The following is a 5,921-nucleotide window of genomic DNA, read 5'->3' on the forward strand; positions in this document are numbered from 1 at the left end:
GAGTTTTTATTTTCTTCTTTTTTTCTCAAAACTATATCAGTCTAAATCAATACCAATCCAAGCATCCCATTCCAATGGTAAAGAGGCTTCACCGATCACTTGCAAGAGAATATGCCAGATAATTTTGATTCTCCTCTCCAGCAAGAAATTGATGCTTCTTCACAAAGAATTTTCAAATCTATTTACCACCCTCTCCCCACGCCTCCTTAATGTTTCCTCTGCTACTTCCTTAGTGAAACTGTCATTTTATACACTTTTGCACTATTTTTCTTTTTTTAATTCTCTTTTTTAAAAGATTTTATTTATTTATTTGAGAGAGAGCACAAGCGAGAGAGAGAGAGAGAGAGTGCATGAGTAGGGGAGAGGGTCAAAGGGAGAGGGAGAAGCAGACTCCCCGCTAAACAAGGGAGCCCTATGTGGGGCTTGATCCCAGGACCCCGGGACCATGATCTGAGCCAAAGGCAGATGCCCAACTGACTGAGCCATCCAGGCACCCTTTGCAATATTTTTCTACTGGACCTCCATCTCTAGCCATTTGCCCCAGCTGGCTACAACCAATTGTCTACGTTGTGTTACAGCGGATGTGATCATGACATTCTTGTGCCCCAAAATTGTCAATAGCATTTGATTGCCAATTGAACACAGACCGTATTACTTAGTACAATATTCCAAGGTCTTCATAAACACCACTACCATTTCCTACACTAGACAGGAGATTTTCAGAGTTATGGATTTCACAGATTTATAATCTACCTATATATCTAGATATAAACATATATCTATTCACACACACACGTATATCCTAAAGTAGGTGTCGAAGATAATAGTAGCAAACTTTAATTTTTCCAAATAAAGAAAACACAAAATTACCACTATCACCTTTGCTTTATAAAGCAATTTGCTTAAATTAATTATGTCTCTGAAAACATTTCACATTGTTCTGTCATATGTCATGTATCACTGTAGTAATAATGATTTTGTCATAGATTGGCAGCAGTGTGTGGCAATGAAAGGCATTTGGGAATCATTGTGATAGACTACTCAGCATTCCCTAAACATATACTGATTGATAATATTATGACTCACAGACTTATGTTAATTATAGGAATGGCTCAGAATTCAAATAACTATGTCAGTCAAGGTCTTGGCAAGAAACAGGCACAGTCAGCAGGGATTTTAAAAATAATTTAACAGAGCAGTATTTACAAAGGTATGGCCAGGGTTAAGGGCATCAATAAGGTATGTGAAGGCAACCAGGGATTAGCAACACCAGCAAGTCCCCAGGGCCGCCAGGAGGAATAGTTGCTATCAAAAGCTCCGGGGTGGGGGATAGGGGGCATTCTAGAACTTTTAGAGGAAGGAACAAGAATCCTGAGGCCTTAGCAGAGAGCAGAGAAAGAAAACGCTACAAGTCTCTCCTTCTGATTGCTTGCGAATGCCTCTCACTGGTCAATTCAGCAGCAAAAAGAGGGGAAGAGAAGAGGTTGCTACCATCAAGGATCAGACCAGTCCCTCTGTGCAGAGCAGGGAAAAGGAGGCGGAAAACAGATGAAGCGAAATGGGAAGTACAAAAGGAGAGAGCCAACTAACTCTCCCCACCATATTTACAAAAACAGAAGGCAGGCTAATTTGAATTGCAATACCCTTTCTTTTGTCCCCTTTCCTTAGCTAACTGCATTAGAACGCCTGTGTTAGGGCACTATTTCCATGCTTTTCACACTATGGCACCTGGCAGTCAACAAAGAGGTTTTGGGAGCCATGTATAGAAGACTGGGTGAAAAAACTTTTTTTTTTTTTGCACTTTCTTAGAATGCTAGTATGCATAGAGATGATTCTACATATTAAATTTATATGGAACTTCTTCCTGACATTCAAAACTCTGAAATTTTTTAGAGAGAAAATCTTGATTCCATGATTTTTTTGGATATTGGTTTTATGTTTGGCAGGATCAGTCACAATTCCTGATCAAGACGTTAAGTTCTCTTCATATTCTTGAGAGTCAACACTGACTAAAAATGTTGTAACTAAAACGGATAAAACAATTTTTATAACCAATCAAAATTTATAAGAAATGAGATTGTGGGGCGCCTGGGTGGCTCAGTCGTTAAGCGTCTGCTTTCAGGTCAGGTCATGATCCCAGGGTCCTGGGATTGAGCCCTGCATCGGGCTCCCTGCTGAGCAGGGAGCCTGCTTCTCCCTCTTCCACTCCCCCTCTCTCGCTGTCTCTCTCTTTCTCTGTCAAATAAATAAATAAAATCTTAAAAAAAAAAAGAAATGAGATTGTACTTAGTCATTTTTTTTTTTTTTTAATAGGCTCCACACCCAGCGTGAAGCCCAATGCGGGGCTTAAATTCACAACCCTGAGATCAAGACCTGAGCTGAGATCTACAGTTGGTCATTTAACCGACTGAGCCACCCAGGCACCCCAAAATGAAATTATATTTAAAGAAAAGCTTTCTTTCCTTATAAAGGCAACATAATGTTAAACCTTATTATAATGATGTAAGTGAATGTTGAATCCAAAAATTCCTAGTATCAAGTATTTCAAAGTTTTCATGGAAGTTCTGATTTTCAGAATATTTATGCATTGTTAGAATGGTCTTTCTACTACTAGCTTTGAGACCACTTAAAGCCACATACAGTGCAAATGGAAACGAGTGTCTCAAATTTGTGAAAAAAAGAGATTTGGAGCAGACATCTACACCTATGCGTACAAGGAGATTCCTACCTTTTAATCCCTTCTCCAACACCTTCCTCTGAATTCACTAGGACGATGCTCTGTCCTTCTTAGACATCTGGAACTCTTCTACTAACTTCCTGGGCCCCTTACCCATGACAGGCTTCTCAGAAAGATAGATTGCATTGTTGGAAAAAAAAATGACAAATATGTCTGCAAAGTTTTTATGAGAAATCTCTCTTCAAAAGTTGTGCCAACTTGACAGATGGTAACTATACTTATTGTGGTGAGCACTGCTTAATGTATGGAATTGTCAAATCTCTATGTTGTACATCTGAAACTAATATAACATTATGCGTCAACTATATTTTAATAATAATTTTTTAAAAAGGTGTACCAGCTTGTTATTTATTGTTGTTACTAAAGAATACAGAGAGACCTATTCTTACCACTGTTTTGAATGAGGTAATGGAGTTAGGATCAGGTGTAATCATTGCCCATAATATTTGGCCCTGGGGGGACTGTAAAAAGGTCAAAACACTTTCCTTCCATGAAGCAGGTTCCTGGATGAAGGAAAAACCGTCTGTGTCTGTTTTGCCTGAAGAAGGGGCGTCCAGGCCTACCTATTCATATAGAAAAAATATTATTTCAACAACCAGATAGCTGAAATTAATGTGGTGATATGTGATTATGACATTGTTCAGAGTAGAAAAAAGAGATATCAGAATATTTTGTTTTTGTTGGTCACTCAGCTGCAGTGTCCTATAATTTCCAGCTGATTGTATATCTTAAAAGGACCAAAGATTTAGACCTAACCTGGAGAATAAAACCAATCTGATTTTTCTAGTCTTTACAGTGCATTGAACAAGACTATTAGAAAACTTGCAGGACCAAGAGTAAATATTGCTGCAGCAAGCTGCATCTTTCTTCAATAAATTTTTCTTCGCCACTGCCCATAACAATGTTGGTGGTTGCTCTTTTACCCTTGGGAGGAGGGGAATTTAGAGATGTGGGCAGATGTATACTTTCGAGGCTTATATAATAACAGCAATAGCCAATGTATTGTTTATATATGTCATATAGTGTCCTACAGGGCTTGTACTAGTTGGGTGCATTTAGCTGAAAGTGACAAAAATGAAACTAAAACTGGCACACACGCCAAAACAAAACAAAACAAAACAAAAAACCAAACAACACACACACACACACACACACACACACACACACACACACACACACCACAACTGGGAACATATAGGGCTATAATCCTAAACAGGGTTAGTTTGAGGATTGTCTTAATCCAATGTATTCTTTGTGATTCTGAGATTCTCTTGGCTCTGGGAAGGAGACGGCTGTGGCAGCTTTGGGCTTCATATAAATATATAACAGTATCAAGAGGAAGACAGAAGCTAGCTCTTAAGCATGCCTGATATTCAGCTTATATACACTCAGATGGTCTATTACCACTTCCTCTTCATATTAGTCCACGTTCATGGTCAATGATCATGCTCTATGGACTCTCAAGACTAAGAAAGTATTCTCTGAATCATCTAGGCCTAAGGGATTGAAAATGATTCATCTGGTTATTTTTGAACAAATTTCTGTCATTAGGAAACTCTGTATTTTGAAAGTCTTAAGACTGGGTTCATAAATGAATTACTGGATTAAAAGAGGAGCAGATTAAAATGATTGGCTCAAAATTACCAGGCACTACCCCTTGAGCTGAGCTGAGTCCCTATCCCAAATTGCATTGTTATCATTCAAAGTGGGTGGGAGGGATGATAGAATGGATATTAAAAGACAGTCATAATATTAAGTACAGCATTTCACATTTATTATCTCATGTCCTCTCTTTTCTGAACCTCAGTTGCTTATGTTGCTTAACAGCCATGGTTTGAATGATTATCACGTTTTAACAAAAATCTCCTGAGATTTGGCCTGCCATACACTATCATAATTTACTGTATCCCAGAAACTTAGGGATCATAACCAAGAAGTGGGAGATTGCTCCTGGTATTTGTAGCCCATACTGTACACGTTCATGTCATTATATGTTTTACCTTGTTATTTCTCTCATTTGAATTTTCCCTTATTCCATGTTTGCTCCAAGAGTTTAAGGCCTAAATGAAGTATTGGTCCTTTATAAAGCTTTCCTAGGACTCTCCAGTTTACAACTGGCATCTCAAAGAATCATTCTTACAATTTTTAAAACATGTAACATCTGATTTGCATTATAGTTAAGTGGTTTTGTGCCCCTCCCCACCCCTGGCTCAAGATTGTAGGTTTCTTAAAGTGAAGGCCCTGTCATAATCATCTTTCAATCCCCAACACTTTACATATAATAGAAGCTATATGTAGAAGTAGAATTAATGCTCATTGAATGTTGTTGAATTAAATCTAACATTGAGGAGAAGCTCTAAACCCTAGGCTTTTCTTTCTTCTAAAGGGGAGGACTTCATAGACATTGTTCATTGAAAATAGGCTAATGTGAAATATGTATAAATTTATACATTATAATGCTCAAGTAAGGATTTAAAATAAAATAGTATTTTAAAGAGATAAGTGGAAAGATCTGAAGCTGCAGAAGTTAATATGAACAATTCTTGCCGTAAGGTCTCACCCCGTCCTGAACTAAAGGCATCTTTATTGGATTTCTTTCACCTCCTTGAATGGATTAGACTTTCTCAACTCAGTTATCCGCAACTTAACTCTTCCCTTGGCCATGAAAACAATTCTCAACACTCATCTTTGAGCTTTCAGGTGAAAAGCCAGTTTTTTAAAGAGGTCTCCTTATTACCTAAGTCTTCCTGAACTACCTCTATTCTATCCTATCAAATTTGAGGTTACTTGTTTAATGTCTCTCTTCAAAGTCAGGAGATGAATTCCTCCACTAGGACAAGGGCTACATTTATTTTATTTATCACTAAATCCCTAGTATCTACATGATGTGACATAATAAGTGCTCAACAGAAGAATAAATGAATTAGTGAAGCCTGTACATTTCCTAAAGGCAGGCTGCACACTGGGCTCAAAGTGTCTAGTAGCCAATACAAAGAATTTTGGGATATATGGTATTCCTGGCATAAAATCTAGTAATACTTCAGGACCAAATGAGTATGGGCTGATAAATATCAAATAATAAAACTGAATTAACAGCATAAGCATCACTGCTTTATTTATTCATTTTTAAATTATTTTTTATTTTTTTAAATTTTATTTTGTTATGTTAGTCACCATACATTAC

The sequence above is a fragment of the Callorhinus ursinus genome, unplaced genomic scaffold (assembly GCF_003265705.2).
Source record: "Callorhinus ursinus isolate GAN/ISIS: 27379988/994484 unplaced genomic scaffold, GSC_fseal_2.0 scaffold21, whole genome shotgun sequence".
NCBI lineage: Eukaryota > Metazoa > Chordata > Mammalia > Carnivora > Otariidae > Callorhinus > Callorhinus ursinus.